Source organism: Canis lupus, chromosome 18 (assembly GCF_048164855.1).
Source record: "Canis lupus baileyi chromosome 18, mCanLup2.hap1, whole genome shotgun sequence".
In the NCBI taxonomy this organism is placed as follows: Eukaryota; Metazoa; Chordata; class Mammalia; order Carnivora; family Canidae; genus Canis; species Canis lupus.
The window spans coordinates 46,395,124-46,415,030 of NC_132855.1; the positions used below are offsets into that span (position 1 = coordinate 46,395,124).

The 19,907-nt window shown below is 35.1% G+C and overlaps 1 long non-coding RNA gene across 2 annotated transcripts in view; it reads right to left on the reverse strand.

Moving 5' to 3' along the window:
- Positions 1–19,907, reverse strand: part of LOC140609543 (uncharacterized) — a 232,888-nt gene that overhangs the window by 55,806 nt on the left and 157,175 nt on the right. For both annotated transcript variants that reach the window (XR_012011351.1, XR_012011350.1), the window contains exons 3-4: positions 6,018–6,063; positions 4,316–4,371 (exon numbers count right to left, since the gene is read on the reverse strand). This is a non-coding gene — a long non-coding RNA (uncharacterized lncRNA). The remainder of the gene's footprint in view (positions 1–4,315; positions 4,372–6,017; positions 6,064–19,907) is intronic.

The following is a 19,907-nucleotide window of genomic DNA, read 5'->3' on the forward strand; positions in this document are numbered from 1 at the left end:
ACCACCACTGAAATAAAGTATATGGCACTGCTCTCCAGTGTACTATACAGGAACTCTGCAGACCCAATCACATTCCTTCGGAGAAGCAGAAAAGGACCATGCAACTCACAATTCTTGCTGAAATCTCAACATGAGACATAAGTACCTATTTTAGGACCAAACAAAAATTTTTACCCATGAATTAATTGTGATCTCCAGTCTTGCTATTCATCAGAAAGAAAGGGATGAGATACTCTAGGGCAGCAAGAGCAGAGTTAAACCAACTGTGTCCAACTTGTAGCCTATCATTGTACGATAATCCATAAGCCAAGAATGCTTTTTATATTTTTAAATGTTTGTAAAACAAAGAAAAAAGAGAAGAAGGAGAAGAAGAGGAGGAAAAAGGCAGGGGAGGAGAGGTTAAGACATAGACCATGCATGGCCCACTAAGCTGGAATATTTACCAAAAGGCCCTATGAAAAATGTTTGCCAATCTTTTCTTTTAAGGAGCAGTGTCTAATGAAACTTCCTGTGATGGTGGTTATGCTTTATATGTTTGCTGTCCCAATACGGTAGTCACAAAACTCCTATAGCTACTGAGCACTTGAAATGTTGTTAGAGCCATATCTGTCTGGTGACTACCACACTGGAGAGCACAGCTCTAGAGCACATTATTTTCGTGTTCCAATAGTTTTGAGCCCTCAAATGCCATGAACAATGAGTGGAATAGAATCCAAGCCACTATTATCGATCAGTATTTAGTTATTTAGATAATCAAACTCTTCCCAAAACATTTTCCTTTCCTTCCATTTCATATCTTCAATCATTTTATCTCACCTATTCCCTTCCAATGCATCTCCAGTCACCTTGCTATCCCATTCTCTTGTTTTAAATTGTAAAGTAGAGCACAAGAACAACCTAGGATCCTACTTCAAAATACAGATATACTTCTATAAGACAAGTCAAAACTCGAAATCATTGCCCTTAAAGGAGTGTGGTAGATGAACGTCAGGTTTTGTTTTGTTTTGTTTTGTTTTGTTTTGTTTTTAATACTTGGTTGAGTGATACAGATCTGACACATTATGAACTGGCCTAAAGATCCAACCACCATGTATAATGTAATTCCCATGAGAAATTTTATTCTGAGTTCCAAATACCTGACCTAAAAATTTGCCACAAACTTTCTGACAAATCAGGAATAAATTGTGTGTAGTGGAACAATAAAAATCACTTACCAGTTGTGCAGCTCTATGAGTCATGAAGCCTATTTACTTAAGTCCAAAGGAAAATTTTACCCAACTTCATATATAATACATATACTCTGCATTTGGAACTAGTTAGCGCGTCAGTACTTGCTCGGCCTTGACAATCATCTCTATTCCAGGCAGTTCTATTCAATCAGAGTGACATTTCTCAAATCAAACAAATCCTCCTTAGCCTAACAGATAAAAACATTTCTTGCAAAAAGAACTGGAATACAATACCATCTTTAAAACATTTTCCAAAGCTGCATTCTTTTTAATTTTCTTTTATTAATCTCAAGTTTCAGGACAAGATTCTCTGCATGATTAATATATGTACATTATTTCTTAGAACTTAGAGTTAGTTAGCTGATTCCCAAATCAACTAATATAGAAAGTGAAGTAATTTTTGTGCCAAAGCAAGTGTTTTTGTTAGATTTTCTTTTGAATTGTAAGTTAGCCTATCTTCAAGGCACTTCTTTGTTAGGCAAAAACATAAAGTGAGTAATAGATAAAAGTTGAGAATATCATTCAATCATTTTTTTAAGTAGCTGTCAAATGCTCTCTTTAGAAAGCTTCTCAAGGGGAAATGGCTATGTCTAGAGTAAATGATACCAAGCATCATAAAAATATGCGAAGTGATTTTTATCTGTCAAAAATAGCTAATAAAGGAAAAGTACAATTTCTGTTGGAAAGGGGGAGGAGGAAGACCTATTTCTCATACTCCTTTAAATGAGAGTTTTCTGTGCAGTACAATTTTATGGGGAAGTGAAGTATGTACTCACATGAATTTTTGAGAACTCCAGAGTCTTTTTCATTAGAAAGCCAATGAACCCAATTAGCAGAATCTTAACTTTTTCAGGATATTTTACTATCATTAATATTTAGCCAAATTGTCCAAAAGATGCTTAACATAAGAAAATATTAAAAACCCAATACAAAATTTTCTGACAGATGTAAAGAACTACTAATTGCTGGCAAATTATTGGGGAAAACCTCATATGTAGAAACATATTCATGATAATTTTGGATTTAAAAATTTCTTGAGTGAAGGTCCTTCAAATTTCCCATGGTTTTATATTACCTGGAAGCTAGGAAATTTTATTAAACTGCATATTATTTGGGCAAAGAGAAGAATTGTTATTTTTGTTTTTGCTTATGCTACAGACAAGGAAATTCAAGGCATAATGCTTCATTTAATATTCTCTCACAGATTTTGTTCTACAAAAAATGAGAAACTCAAATGAATTATAACTAGTATTCAAGGAATAATAATTGAATGGGAAAACAGTAATAATTTTGGTTGGACAGATGGCAAATCTAAATATTCTGAGATTAAGAAGAGAATTAAAAAGGATCTCAGAAATCAAATAGTATGTTTTGGTTTTAAACCAGGACATTGATTCCTTTCATTATATCTTATATACAGTTTCAGTTCCAATACTTCAATTAACAGGGAATTCTCTACCTCCCAAACCAGTCAATTCTACTTGTAGAACATTCTAAAGGTTAGAAAAGCCTTTTGGGCAAAAATATAAACTACCCATAATTTTATCCTTCTGTTTCTCTCTCTATCAGGTGAGAGAGAGATCAGGGTTGGCTCTATCAGGTGACCGTAGTAATTCAAATAATTAACCCGAAACCTGAAATGGGGTGCCATATAGGTCTACCAGAAGGCCCAAGAACCCACCAAGAAAATGATGGGTTCTGAGGATTGGGGATACAAATATGGTCCATTTCATGACAAATTAACTCAATAAATATTATGAAAACATGTTCAATGGGTAAACTCTTTTCTGTGTCTATAATTTTAGTTTTGACTAATTTTCATTTACAAAGTTTTCTGAGGAAGTTATTTTCTTCCCTCACACAAGGCTAATATAAGGATTTGAGAAGATTAAAATACTTTGAAAAATAGGTACTATAGGGCAGCCCTGGTGGCTCAGTGGTTTAGCACCGCCTTGAGCCCAGGGGGTGATCCTGGAGACCCAGGATCAAGTCCCACGTCGGGTTCCCTGTATGGAGCCTGCTTCTCTCTGCCTGTGTCTCTGCCTCTCTTTCTCTCTCTCCCTGTGTCTGTCATGAATAAATAAATAAAATCTTTAAAAAAAATAGGTACTATAAAACCACTGACATTGTTATTTAGTAAGATAGAGTGGTAGTGGCAGTGATGGGCTTGCTTTTTTAATGAAGATTTTCAGAAAAACAGAAAACACATTAATCAAGATATGAGGCTGGGAGAATAAAAATCCAGGACCAGTATATCTTGAATTATAATGTACACAGAATTATTTGGGACCTTCTTTATTTTTTTTTTATTTTTTCTAAAGATTTTATTTATTTATTCATGAGAGACACAGCGAGAGAGACAAAGAGAGGCAGAGACACAGGCAGAGGGAGAAGCAGGCTCCATGCAGGGAGCCTGATGTGGGACTCGATCTCCGGTCTCCAGAATCACACCCTGGGCTGAAGGCGGCGCCAAACCGCTGAGCTGCCCCTGGGACCAAACCAGCGCCAAACCGGGCTGCCCCTCGACCTTCTTTCAATGCAGATTCTTTGTAATGCCCCACAACGAATCCTTATCCATTAATATATGTTTCTGTATTTTATTCCCAGTAAAGGACCGCATTTTGGGAGTCATGGGTTTGGCCCCACAGTAAGAGTCTAACTCTAATGTAAAACTTAAAAATGTTAATGATGAAATACTATTCCGTAAACTTTAGAAATAGAGGAGCAGGGGGTGGCTGGGTAGCTCAGCCACCCGTTGTGTCAAACTCTTACTTTTAGCTCAGGTCATGATCTTGGGGTCATGAGATTGAGCCCTAGTGGGCTCCATGTTCAGCAGGGAGTCTGCTTGGAGATTCTCTCCCTCTGCCCTCCCACCCACTTGTTCACACTCTTTCTCTCTCAAATAATTAAATAAATCTTTTTTAAATAGAGAGAAATAGAGGAGCAATTTGGGAAACTTGAAAGTCTTCTTATTGATAAGAATAAATTTATATATACGGATGTACAAAAATAAAATAAATATAAGGCTGTCTACACATTTACAGATTATAAAAATAGATGAAGAAATCAAATGTCCCTATAGTTACCTTAATATTTGACAGGGATTTGAAAAACCAAGTCCACAAGAAATTAGGAGGAATATCTGAAAGAGAGGAAAGACAGCATCACCTACAGCTAATGCTGGCTGACTTACTTGGACAATATCACTTCAATAATAGGACAGATTTTCTCAAAGACCTTCAAAAACAAAAACAATCCATTTGCTTCAAAAATCTCACTATGGCTGAATTATAAGTACAGGATTAGAGTATTTGGGAAAAATTTGCATCAAAGGCCAGATATAGTAGTCAAAGTTAGTACTAATATTTGCTATCTTTATGACCATTGGCGAATTGCTTAGCTCCCAAGAGCTTCATTTTTCTGTGTTGTACAAAGGGGATCACATCATATCCGTCCCTTTATGCTTCAAGATGTTATTGTGTGGATTAAATGAAAAATGAGTGAGAAAGTACTTCCGAAATTTATAAACACCACTACGTGGATGGTTTATGAATATATTCAGAATCTTACTATATAACCACAGTCAAATCCATAAAAGAAATAGAGACAGGTTTTGGAGATACTTTCAATCTCATACATTTCTAGGAGAGGACTGGGAACCAATAAGAAGGATGACTTAGGACATTCAAGCAGAAAGTAAATTTTCACCTTCCTTTTTTTTTTTTCTTTTTTTATAATAAATTTATTTTTTATTGGTGTTCAATTTGCCAACATACAGAATAACACCCAGTGCTCATCCCATCAAGTGTCCCCCTCAGTGCCCGTCACCCATTCACCCCCACCCCCCGCCCTCTTCCCCTTCCACCACCCCTAGTTCGTTTCCCAGAGTTAGGAGTCTTTATATTCTGTCTCCCTTTCTGATATTTCCCACACATTTCTTCTCCCTTCCCTTATATTCCCTTTCACTATTATTTATATTCCTCAAATGAATGAGAACATATAATGTTTGTCCTTCTCCGATTGACTCACCTTCTGAATGGATTTTGTAGTGACTTCTGAAGTGCAGGTAAGGAGTCTATCACCATAACTATAACTGACTCTGGGAAGAATAAACACTGGGATATCTTGGCTACTAAATTCTGAAATGCATCCCAATCATCTGCCATTATGATGAGGTTTTCATTATTCTTATCAGTTTTCACCATGGAGTCCTAGTAATACTTGGGGTGAACACACCCTTAAAGTTCTTCTCCATTTAATTCAGCTTTAGCCAGGCTTATTCCTGACTGAAATACCTTGATCTTCCTTTTCTTGGAGCATTAACTTTAAAAACTTTGTCACAGTCAATCCTGTCTTTGCCCCCTTTGGGATGTAAATTAATAAACAAACAAACAAACAAAACAAAACAAAACAAAACAAAACAAAAAACCTTGTCAGTGTTAAAGTCCAGGACTGCCTGTCTGCGGGGACTGGCAGCCATTCCCGTGGAATGTCAACATCAAGGAAGACAGTTCTCCTACCTCCCAACCTCTACGAGAGGACAGGAGCCTAACTCCAGTGGATGCCCTACTCGAAGTTGTAAAATTACCTCCCATCACAAAAAAAAAATAGGAGAAAATGTACTTTTCTTTTGGAAAAAGAGAATTAGCAAACACAGATGACCTGTCCTCTCTCACCCCAGTGCTTACAAATATCCTTACTCTTTGTTTCAGAGGAATTGAGTTCAGACTTTACTCTGATCTCCCTCTTGATTACAATAAATAAAACCTTGAATATAATCTTCCTTACCTCTTTAACTTCGTCCAGTGCAATTTTTGCTTCCACACTCAAGAACCTGTTTAGGACAGAAGAAAAGACCTGCAATTTGCAATCATGGCAACAGCAGTCCAGAAGGAATGGTAGGATTTGATAAAAATATAATGTAAACAAACTACTTTGTGAGAAGGTTGCTGTCAGTCACAGGAATCTGTATCAAGCTTGGAATAGTACATTTAAACAAGGTCTAAATATAATTGGTCTTGGGCAATGAAAATTTTTGTGCAAAATTACAGCACTGTCTAATAGAACCCGGGCTGTATTTTCCAGATTGCCTAAACTCACTCAACACATGGCTGATAGCTGGAGCTTTGGCAAACATGAAAGAATGCTAAAGAAAATGTTGCCATCTGGTAAGAGAGAAAAAGGTGGTGGGCTGCAGTCTTTTTCTATTTTTTATGAGACTTTACATATTCTGCTAGATCAAAATGAGCATATCCAGATAGAAAAAAAAAAGCCTACGTTTTTATATTAATATATTTAAGCCTGATGGAATTCATTAGATTACTATGCTCTTATCACTCTTCTATTATTATTTTAAACAAGTTACATTTCCATGTGATATGTTAATGAAAACATGATCTGGGATACGTACTGGTCTATGTGAGCATGGAGTGCAGCTATAACTATTCATACGGCACGTTGCCTTTCCATTACCGTAATTGTGTATGATCCTTCAATGAATGTATTCATGTATTACATGGCTGATGAGTTTTAACGAAGCCTAAATATAAATCTCAAGTCATTTAAAAATTATCTTGTAAAGCATCTATCCCTTCTTTGAAATTAGTGCCATACTGTTTAATCTCATTACTAAGTAATGGCAGTTTGTCCACTTGAAAGTCATTTAACTTTGCCTCCTTCTCTCATGTCTGACTGGTAGGGAGAGTCATATTTTGCCGTTAAAGACTGTGTGTGATTAATATCCATAATTATAAGATATGACTGAATTAAAATCAATAACCCTTTTATTTGCAGTAGATATCTCTTAAGCCTTAATTGCTGATTTAGTAGTTAATTGAGAAAATCCTTGTTAATGATGTGATGTAGCTCTGAGGGAATGTTGAATGAGTGAGAAATTGTTCTCCAGTAGGCATAATTTTCCCAACTGCGTATGGCTGATCCTGGAGAAAGATGAACAGAACGGGCCATGAAATGAGTGGTTCAATTTCTCTCAGCACATGGTCACGCATGACACACATGCTGAAAATAATTAGGAATTATTCATCTTAGTGAGAATCCTGATCAGTAGCATTCATAACATAAAGAAGAAAAAAAAAAACAGAAAGAATAATGTTCCCTAGAACTTATTTTTTAGGAGCACATAGAACATACTTCATTACAGAATACATCTTAGTTTGTATTTTCTAAATTCATCTGTCTTTTTGCTTGTCTACTTCTTGTGTGTGTGTCCCTCAGCACTTACTTTGCTGCTGAGATAATTGCTTCTGGAAAGGAGATTGTTAATGGTTCTGGCGGCATAAATTCTCCAGAATTAAACATCTCATCTCATCTGCGTTAGCCTCCTTCTGCTAATTTAAAAATCATTGCCCTTCACAGCCTTTACAGAAGGATCTCTCATTTTAAGTATGTGTTATTTAGAAAAGAAGTACAGTCAATTCCATAAGACGATCTCCTTTAGGGAGGAAGGAGGGGGGAAAAAACACATTTGATGAAGCCCAAAAGGTGCCGAGCATTGTCCTATGTATTTCCAATACAACATTTACTCTAATTCTAACAAAACCACCATGAGAAGTGCTTATGACTGTTTCCACGTTACAGATTAAAAAACAGGAGACACTAAGGCTCACAGATGTTGGGTAACTTGCCCAGAGACCAACTGCTAGTGAATAATGAAACAAGGATTTGAAACATGACTTCAGATCTATGCTTTCTTCTTTGTTTTTCTCCCAGCAACAGGCTGTACCTATAAAATAATCTGTATTTGGAATAAAAACATCAATGTTGAAAAACGTGTTTTGAATTAAGTACACTGGGATGCAAATTGTAATGCGTTCAGGTCAAAACTCTTGATATGTGTCAAATAACATATATGCATGTTTCCCAAACTGTGCAGCTGTGCCATGGGACGTCACAGCAAATTCACCAGGCACTAGGGAATCTCTTAAATGTTTAAGAGAAACACAGCAATATTTGACATTTGTCAGATGGCTGCAAACTACTAGTATGAGCTAGTTTGGTTTCAAGAGAAGACTGTGCTAAAATCCTTTCAACTGCATCTCTTTGCATAGCTGGGTTTTCAGTGATTCCTGTGAAGAAAACCAAGTACTAAGCAAAAAATGATGTGGAACACTGGGTAAATGAAGGTCCCAGTGGCGTCTAGGGTGGTTCTAATATCTTAGAGCTGTGCCATACTTAATAGATTCACATATCCCATTAGTTATTGTGCTAATATGAAAATTAAATTATTTTTATAATTTATGTGTATTGTTTTCTTCAGATATCTAATAAGTTGTTAGGACATAAGTACTTACTGAGTTATCTGGTCTTTACTGTGTTATAGATGGAACTTTTAGGTAATTTTTTTGATCTTAGGACACAGTGACAGCATGAGGGAGGACTAAGGACCCCAGGAAACAAGAGAGCTTGGGAATCTCAGAAAACATTTAGTATCTTCTTCCTCTGGAATAGATGTCTTGTACATATAAGTTAATCATGTGAGTAAGCCAGAAATAAATGAAGATTTGTCTACTCATGCTTCAATATGTCGTACTTAGAGCTAAAGTCAAGGTAATCTCAGAGCAGACAGATATTTCAAAGGAATATTTATTTCAAAACATGTCTCAAGTTGAGCATGTGGCCCCACGTTCTGAGGCATTGTGACTGGCAATTTTACCTTGTGAACTGGATGCTGCCATTGGTGCTGCATAGTGTAAGGGACAGAGGACTTGAAACTCAACTCCAGTTCTGTCATTTGCTGACAAAACTAGTCAAAAATTAATCATGCTGTCCTCATCTGAGAACAAACAATTCAGTGAGAAGTCCTACTTCCTATACTTCTGCTGTGAGAATTAAAAATAATATGAGCCAGTATCAGTTCTAGGCACAAACTAGATGCTTAATAAACATTACTGCCTTCCATCTGAGTTCACCTTGCCATTGCAGAAAGGATCAATAATTAACACTTACACCTCATACCAAAGGAATGTCAATATTTCCTTCTATCTTATTTTATCCTGAATATGAACTATAAGTTAGAAAAACTAGTCTCAGACAATCTCTCCACAGCTTTACCTGTTTTTCAGTGAAGGTTTATATTGATTCTCTTTAGGTCATTTCTAGCATCTCCCAAATGACACCCCATTCTTAACCTATTTAGTTATGTTCTTCCCACAAATATTAAACCAGTAACCCCAAAACACAAATTCAAATATATGATCTATCTATATTCAAAAGTCTTCAGTAGCTACCCATTCTACAGAATTAAGTTCAAATTATTAAATACAACATCACGGCACTCCTTTAGAGATCTCCTTCTTTAAAGCAACATAGTCCAAGGGTTAAAGCAGACTCAGAGTTACACTTCTTAAAATCACAGCTTTGTGAATTTAAGCAAATTATTTAGCCTTTCCATGCCTCAAATCCCTCACCTGAAAATGAGGAAAATAACAGAACCTACCTGAGATTGTGGTTGCGGGGAGTAAATGAGTAAAGGTAAGTACTTAGAAAAGTGCTTGGCACAGAATAAATTCTGTCTAAGTGTTAGATTATTCCTTCTACTCCTCACACACTCTTAATTTCAACAAACAAAACTGCATGATAGTCTCTGAACAAAGCCCACATTTTTGGATGTCTGTGATTCTTATGTTTTCCCTATATTTAAATTCCCTTTCTAAGCTTATCTTCAGCCCAAATCTTTGCAAATTATATGCACTCAACAAAAGCCTCTCTATGAAGCTTTCCCATATTTCTTTCTTTTGCCTATTATTGAAATTAATTTCTACCACTCATTTTACTGATCATTTTCCCCCTTGTATTGTTATCTGTTTATTTTCTTCACAGCTCTAATCACAGTTTATAAGCAAATACTGCTTTGTTGACTAACTATAGTCATGTTATTGGTATATTATTAAACTTTCAGAAATCTATGTGTGTGTTTTGTTCACCTTGCACATAGAGCTACCTTGCAGCAATACCAAAGTAGCCTTATGAGTTCTGGTCAATGGAATGTGAAAAGAATCAAGTGTAAAATTTCTAGAACATGTCCTTTCTGCTGGTTGAAGTGAGGATGCAGTGTTAGAACTGGAGCAACCATCTCTTTCCATGAAGTTATTTTGGGAACTGAGGTCTCTGCAGAGCAAAAAGAGAAGTCATGTGGTTTTCAGATTCTGTGGAGTACCAAAGTATCTTTTAACTGACTACTTCCAGAATCTAAGAAAGAAATACATTTTTTATTCTTATTAAAACTAAAGTTGTGTGGGATTTGCAACACAAATTTTCTGTGTTGTATATATTTTTTACTTTGTTCTTACAATGAAGTAAGCTAGAGAAAAGAAAGAAACTATTAAGGAAGAGGAAATACATTTATAGTACCAATACTGTGTTTGTCTAAAAAAAAAATCCACATAGAAGTGATCCCATGCCATTCGTATACATGCTATTCAAGGTCAAATGTACTTTGAGATTTCATTTGTTCTAAACTTGGGATATATTCCTAACTGCTTGAATTAAAATGAGATTATTTTTATTATTTTATATACATTGGAAGTACTTTGCCTATTTCAGTTGTATCTAGCAATTTTATTCAGAAAAATATTGACTTCTGGTGATATAAGCTGGATTAATCATAGTCTTTTCTCCAGCAGCTAGAAGATGGAGCAAAGGCATACCAAAATGGAAAGTGGTATCTGATTCAAGCCAGGGAAGCACTATACCAAAGGGCCCTAAGTTCCTACCGCTGCAACCCCCCAGGATACTCACATTCCTGTTGGTGGCAGAAATTTTTATTTGCCTTTCTACAATTCACCTTCCCTTCCCGAGCCCTAACAATACCCTAATGCCCCATTCATGTAATTGGAATGGCATGATCTGATCTCTAATTTGAGATGTGTCTTAATTTGTTGAAGCCAACAACATAATTCATCCCCATTCCAGAACTGGGGGATGAGTATGTAACCTGGAATCCAGCCTAGGTGTGCTGGAGCTAGCTCATAGCAGCTCCTCAGAGCCAACTGCTGAATTTCTTCAAAGTTTATAAGTCAGTTACTACACGGAGCCATTATTAAAAATTCAATTATAAATTCATACTTAATTACATGAAAATACTTACAATATATCAATTCCTGATTATTTTATATTATTTAGTCCCTTCATTTGAATTTATGCTCCTCAGATTTTGACATTTATTGTATCTTTACAGAAATTCTATGTAATGGTGTACTATTGCATACCTGTTCCCAACTCTGCGGTCAGTGACATCATGCTGGTAGTCAAATAATATATATTCTTCCAACATTTGAAAACTATTGTCCAAATAGTTGGAGCAAGTAATTCACTCATATAATCAAGTAATGAATTGGTGAGACTTCCCAACAGCTGGGATGTTTTCAAATCATTATGGGATTGCAACCATAGGTTGGCTACAGACACAAGAGTTTGGCAAAAGTTAATAAAAGTATTCTGTGAGCATTAATTGGTCAAATCGAATTTACATTGAAGAGTATTTTGTATGTTTTTATTTGTGAATTGTGTGCCAAACATCCTTTCCGTGAGTAAAATTTATAATGATCTTATGTACATAAAATACATGGCTATATTTTTTTTCAGAAAGCTGATTTTAATCATTTAGCAGCAAACCAATGCCTAAGCCAAGTAGTTAGCGTATGAGTTTCCATGAATGAACAAGTGCTAAAATTAGTCCAGTCACAGGGAAGCTTGGGGCTTTTATTCAATGACTAAAATAGACATATTTCTCTCTCTCTCTCTCTCTCTCTCTCTCACACACACACACACACACACACACACATACACACACACATACACACATACACTTGCTCTTGATACAAACCAGGAAGAATGTACCCTCAGGAGCCTGTGGCTGCATCCTATGACACAACAGAAAGAGATAACTTTAGAGTGGTACAAAGGCAGGAGGGAGAAATAGAAAGAAGCTAATTTCTTGGTGAAAGTTTTGAGGTGCTGAATCAAACCACCATTGTAGCAGCCATGTTAGCCAATGAATTTCCTCTCCATTTAAGGCAATTTGAGTCAGAATTTCCATCCTTCCTGAGACCTAATTACCTAACTATTCAACTTTGTAAATGATCTCATTTTCCTTTCAAGAGACTTTCCTTTTTTCCTCAAAATTTTTAACCAAAGTATGTGGCTCAATCTTCTAAAAGATTAGATATGAGTTTTAGAGAAGGAAAGAATTGTGATATATTGTTCTTATAGAAGGTACAATTTATTGAAAATATACAGAAGATACATTCTCAGGAGAATGAACTGGGAGACACAAAGATCAAAGATTTGAAGCGAGTGCTGCTTTTCAAGATTCTACAGGTTATTGTGGACAATAAACTTAGGTTGGTAGAGATGGTATTCTCCTAGACAGGCTCTAGACCCCAGTAGGTCTTGGGAAGCCACCGGAAGGCTTTCCAGCCTTTTATACCATCAATTTTATGTCCCTGAAATTATAGCATAATAATATTTTATGATTGTGAAGTCACTTTGCAAGCCAGGTCACCTGTATCTAATACCCACATTTCATCTACAGTTTTGTTTGATGCCACTGTCTGCAGATTATAAAGTAATTAAAATGCATATTATTGTGTTATTGTGTTTACATTATATGCAACATAGCCATATCATGATGGCCATTCTGTGGGAAAGTAGCATCAAAAAGCCTAGCCAGGTACCATCACAACTACGTCTATTGCACATTAACAAATATAGAATTAGATACTAAAAGTAGGACAAGGACCACAGATCCTTAGAGAAATTTATCTTTTGAAAATTTGTTATGTGGTTAACATGGAGCAAAAATAATGGGATGCTTTTCCATTTACAGGATAGAAAAGCTCTAGCCCATGAAGGTACAGATCAGTGAATTAGCCAATCAAGTTACTGATACTGGTTACTAAAGAAACAACAAAGAGTGAAAAATTCTAGAGCTACAATAGTATCTTTATTATATCTAATGGTAAAGAGTAATTTAAAGTGACAAAACTCTAAAAACAACCCTTGAAAATCCTACCACAACACTCGATTTGATATTCAGTTCCTGTATGTTACCACATAAAACAAACAAAACAAAACTTCTATCTTTTGTCATCATAGAACTGAAGCTAGTAAATACCAAATATAGAAATTGATTCTGTGAGGTGCTTAACTAAAGCACCAGTTAAATTCACAACCTCACTAATTCTTTAATATGGAAGATATACCGATAAGAAACTAAGGAACCCTGATCACTGAAATAAGGGTATCCAGGAGAATTCCAAAGGATCTGGAGACTTCCAGTTCCTCAAATTGCTCTGTAACACTTACAGTGTTCCCTTTCTTGCTGTACAGATCTTAAAATTTACCCAGTTCAAACATTTGTAGCCTCTCAACTGCTCCAGTTAGTGAAACACAAAATCATAATAGAGAATAAAAGCATTATACCCAAAATAAGTTTTGTATATTTAAAAGTTTGTATTACAAAAAAAGGGGGCAGGGGAATTTGTAGAGGACTATTCTGAGAACATTTAATCATGAAGAGCAGATATGATTTTGGATCCAGCTTAATTATTTGTTATAGGTGAATATACAACAATTTGGAATTCAACAGCTTGCAGGTAACTAATTGTGATTCTATTTGTTACTTTAGTCAAAGAAATCCTAGATTAAAAGGTGACTGAGGCCAAGTAATATTAAAAAGCTGGGAAGTCCTTAGTCTGATATAAAAGAAGTAAGCCAAAGGCTTCAGGAGAAAGTAAGTTAGAAGGTAGCCCAGGTGGCTCAGTGGTTTAGCGCCCTGCCTTTGGCCCAGAGTGTGATTCTGGAGACCTGGGATTGAGTCCCGTGTTGGGCTCCCTGCATGGTGCCTGCTTCTCCCTCTGCCTATGTCTGTCTCTCATGAATGAATGGATGAAATCTTAAAAAAAAAAAAAGTAAGTTAGATTAGACCCATCTTGTACTTTTCACCCATATATCACCTCAATATTTTCATTGCTAGGTTCAGACAATTCTTAACTATTCTTTCTAGTTAGGAACAGATTAAGGATGAAGTCCTAGTTTCTCCGAAAACCATTTTACTGGGCTGATAATTCTAGTGAACAAGGGTAGAATAAAAATATGATTCATGATCTCACTAGGGATGGAATAAGCCAGGCCCAGCTGGGCCAAGTCTGTGTTACTACCCTGCAGAAACAAAATATCACCTGCCATAATAATACACTGTTCCTATGACCTCCAATTTTCCAGATGCCTTAGCTCGAACTAAATCCCAGTGACAGTAAATTTGATTATTCAAATGTGGCCCTTGTATCTGCCTGAGAATTAATCATTCAGTCATGACTAGAGATAGGGCTTGGTTACAGTTACTGGGGCATCTTTGAACATGATGGATCACTCTACTTTGATCTATTTTGTTCTTTTTTGTTGTTGTTCTTTTTTACTTGGTCCTTAACACACACACACACACACACACACACACACACACACACACACCCTAGTTCCCTTAATCCAAAAATGTCACCACCTAATAAAATCGAAACTGTCCCACACACATGTACTTACTCCCCACCAGAGCACAATTTCCAGTTATATCTTACAACCCAACCACAGTTATTTGCCCTATAGAAATAACCCAAAACTTCCACTTTGCCTTCCCAATGTTAAAAATTTGCCTTCCCCATATTAAAAATTAAAGGGAGCCAGCATAGGGATTTGTTATCTTCCTTGTGCTGGTAAATTGTTAACAACCACTTTTTGGGGGTAAAACATATCTTGATTTGTAGTGTTTGTTGATTTCTGTAAACACTTCCACTATGGCCATTTTGAGCTACCAAAGTAAAGTCACCAAACTGCAGAGAGAAAGAGACGTACACCATCAATTCTGTAAGAAAAGTGGCTCCAGAGTTTGATACCCTACTGATTCTTGGTATGGAATGGAAATGGAATCCTGGAGAGGTCAAAGTATTTTTTCATATATAATCCATCTATAACTGCCAAGTCAAAACACAAGTCCTAGAACATAGGTATCCTTATCTTATAAAAGGCAGTCTGCTCTTGGGAAAAGCTATAAAATTGAGATTAAAAATGGACAATTGCCATGAAAATATACAGATAGGTATATAGATAGGACAAGGAAAGCAGAAGAGATTATTTTCTTGTATACACTGATTGTATAAAAAGCATGTTATTTTTAAAATTAGAATAGATACAATGCACTAAAACTCTCAGATTATTACTTTCAGCTTTCTTATTCTAAATAGTCCTTAAAGTGATGAAATTAACAACAAAGCTTCTTTATCAAAGACACAGATGACTTCCCTCCATGTGACTTCCAGCATATTCTGTGGGGAGAGGCCATTCCAAACCATGTTATTTTGGTATTGCTCTGTTTGGAGGGTTACAAATCATTCATAGAAGCAGGCAGATTTTACATGTGTGAAAGGCAGTTTTTTATCTCTGTTATTTTCTCCTGCATTGCTCCTGTATAATCCAAATTAGTATACACCCCCAATGGAAAGAAGAATGAATCATCTGATTTTATTCAGCAAGATCATTTTTTTGAAACATGAATAATCTAATACTAAAACATAACTAATCATATACTATAATAATAATAAAATAAAATGATTTATGTGCCTCTATTTTGATCTAGGAATCAAAATCTTTATCTCAATGTAAAAAGTGATCTCTGAATGTACAAATCTTGTTTTATCAAGATGCTAAATTAAAGGAAAACAACTAAGTCACTTTGAATATCAGAAAAAACTCAACTCTCTCAGTCTCATCTGATCATGAACTGAACCACATTATCGTTGCTGGGTAGAACAACCAATTAAGCTTTTTGAGAATTTGGAAGCTTCTGTTCTGGGGCATAGTTCTGTAATGACACTCAGTAGATGAAGCTTTCACTTTCCCTAGCTGAAAGCTGCTTTCTCTTAGAGAAGAAAATTGTGCCAATCAAATCTGAATTTTTCTAGAACAAGTAGGTGATTTAGGAAAAGGCCAATGGGTATCATTTGTTGCACTTCAAAAATTATGTTATTTCAGTCATCCTCTCAATATAACTTTAGCTGCAAATATACACAAAGGATCTTAAAAAAAAAAAAAACGAATAAAAAAGGGGTGGTTGAATAAGCCCAGGGAGGAGTGAGTTATGACTAACAGAGGTGACACTCTGAGAAGAGTCTAAAAATTTGAGTAATAATTCACCCAGTCTATGATCCAGGTAATCCAGTTTTTCATATTTATGGAATGACAATGAAGAGAAGGAACAAGAAAGAATTATTAACTAAGCATGTACTCTGCAAGGCACTGGGTAAGTTACAAATCTGATACTAATACAATATTATTGAGAAGATATGTCAGAAAGAAAAGATGCTAACAAAGAAGGAGCTTTGTAGGATGGAGTGTTTAGACAAACTTAACAGAATATGTAGGATTGAACTAATCCTTGAAAGTTCAGCAGGATATTTAAAACCAGTGAAGCAAAAAGGAAAGGGTCATAATATTCCAGCTTAAAGAAAAATAAAAAGAGACACTATAGACCACACTTAAATGAATTTGGAATCAGGTACAACTAACGTTGCCCTAACGTAAGCTACAGGAACCTAGGTACTTAACCTTGAAGTAAAATAAAAATAATTATTATTACAGTTAATACATAATAAGTGCTTATTACCTGCCCGTGATTGTTTTAAAGGTCTTTACATGCATGAATTCATGAAATCTGTGAAGTCATTAGTTATGATTATCCCCTTTTTTGCAGATGCTGGAATTGAGACATACAGATGTTTAAAAAATTGCCCAAAGCCTGCTCAGTTAGTAAGTGGTGCATCAGAGATTCCAACACTCAATAAATGAAACAGGTTTTTTTTTTACTTAAAATATTTTAAAATAATAGACTAAAAAGCTCTATAAAACACTGGATACAACAAGTTTTCAAATTGAACAAACTTTGTAAACTCACCATGTTTTTACTGTGGTTTTCCCATTTTCCTCATTGAGATTAGTGTATTATATATCTCTTATATACTGACTATTCAAAGGCAGAGCAGGTTATATAGAAATGGAAGTCAGCTGAAAATATTTGTTAGCCAGGAGTCATTGTTCTACTTGAAATTACTGTATATAGTAAATTAACCCAAGGCAGTATTGTACTGCTGTATCAAAATGATAAAAAATGTGAGTAATTTCATGAGTCATTTATCAAATGCAGCTGAATATATTACTGAGAGTTCAAACAAGCTATAGGCAACATATGTTAGGAAAAAATTAACAAATGCTTAAGAAAGAAAACATTCAATATTATATATACATATATTCATAAGGGGTAGGTGCATGTGTATGTGTGTAAATTTATAGCAATGTATATGCTCATTATGGACTATCTGTAAACTGCCATATTTTAAATTCATTATAACATACAGGGTTTTGTGTGCTTGCTTCTGGAGTGGCTATTTTGTTATTTTCAACCACATAAACTAGGAGCATCAAGAGAAAACAACATAACTCAATTAGATAAAAGTATGTAGAAAATATTCATGAATACGCTGGTTATCTCCATCAGTTCTGAGTAAGAGTTCCAAAAGTAGCAGTCTGATCTTTTAACTTTCAAGTTTTATTCTTACCAAAGATAAAATTTGCCTCTTCATTTAGAACACTTTTTCATATTTAAGGCAAGTCGCAAAATAATTTTCTAGACAAATCAACTATCATAGAAGAGAGGTTATTTATTTACTTGATGAGGTTTAAAAAGGGTTTCAGTCTCCCTATAGCCTTCAGGATAAAATACATAATCTTTATCTATAACTATGTCTGTTTTAGTTTTTAATAACCAATCTACAAGGTTCAAGTTATTTAAGCATTTTTTAGTAGAGTCTTATATATCCATTTACTGGGTATGTTGCACAAAAAGGCAAAGAGAGAAATGGTACATCAATTCCTCAGTCCTTGTTTCTCCACCATAACTCCATTTCCCCCTCTCTCATTCTACTAATGGTCATATTCTACTAATGAGCCTGAGCATGCTCTCTGGGGAAAAGTTGCCAATAAGAGCAGAAGTGATATCAGTGGCTCATCCTTGTCCAAGGATCTATCTTCCTAATTGTGAAGAGAGTCAAGTTCTTTCATGAAGTATCACCGTAATGAAATAAATGTAATGCCAAAGGCAGCTGACTTTTCTAAGGGCCTCTCAGAACTCTTATGCACAAAAGTAGACTCTCAATCACCTCTCATCAAAGTATTGTTACCTCAGAATTAACAGCTGAAATGCTTATTAGTTTTTGATGCATTTCCTTTTAAGATCTATTGGCTCAAGAACTTTACCAGTGACTTTGAGAGACAGATTTAATAAATAGGAACATTCTTTCAGCTGGAATCTTTTGAAAAAGCATAGTTATATTTAGTTCCTGAAAACATTTTGAGTTAAAATATTCTTATTATTTATATGTTAATATCATTTCTTCTGTCTTTCCCTTCTATCTTCTCATCTTTCAGAAAACAATCCCTTACACAGGCTGACCACTGTCAACCTTTTCGTTGTAACTCCCACAGTAAGACCATCAAAAACAAAATACACAGAAGCATTTTCCCTATATGCATTAGGTACTATTACTTTCCTAGATAGTTTCTTCAGCTGTGGTTGGAATCGTAATACCTTCTGGAAAATAGTATCAATTTGGCATCCATATGGTTCTTGAATCAATGCTTAATCCTATGCCCTAAGAAAGCCATTCTGGAACAATTGTTAAAACAAGCCTCACCACATCTCCTTGTTAGTCATGTTGATACGGTTAGTATTAAATGTGTCCCCAAATAGAGGAGGTATATTTGCTTAAAAGGTGTGTTATAAAAGATGCACTCAATAAATATTTCTTGAGTAAAACCTGAGTAAACTATCAGATAAACTATAAGGGAATTGCACTGTAATTCCAAATACAATATACACCATTTTATATATTAATTCCCAAAACTGTTTGTGATTAAATTTAACCATGCTTTGTTAAAGAAAATAAGGGCTCTCAAAATTAAATGATTATTTTTAAGAAGCCTGGAACTACTCTCCAATTTGCTTTGTTTATATAATTTCTATTCTCTGTTCTTACATTTATGATTACCTATTCCCTCTGCTCAATACTAGGGAATACGTAAACTCACAGGGAAAATAATTTCTGTTTGTCTCGTATAATTAGGTCAAGGATAGAAAGGTCATGAAGTTTTGGAAGATGGCAAAGAAAATATATATTAACATAAGCATTGCTCTTCTTAATGCCTGAGGACATGAAAAGAGAATTTATGATATTTGGGTTGTGGATTAGGATATCTTTTTTCTGAATAGGGCAACATGAATCTTTGAAAGAGTTATAAAATTCTGGGATTTGAATATCTCCCAAATGTCAGAATATTATCATCTGTTTAAAGCTTTATATACTATAATACTTTTTCTTTTACATAATTTTTACAAGATAAAATTCTGTTACATCGCTGCCAATCATTTTAAATTTCAGTGATTATCATTCAGTCTCAGATTCTTACATGAAATTTAGGCAAAGGTTAACTCTTGCCTGTCTAAAAATTTGTTATTCAGAAATTCTATAAAGCACACGCTTTAAACAATTTATTTCAAAGTAAGAGAAGAAAGGACCTCACTAATTAAAAGACATTTACAATCATAATTACATTGCT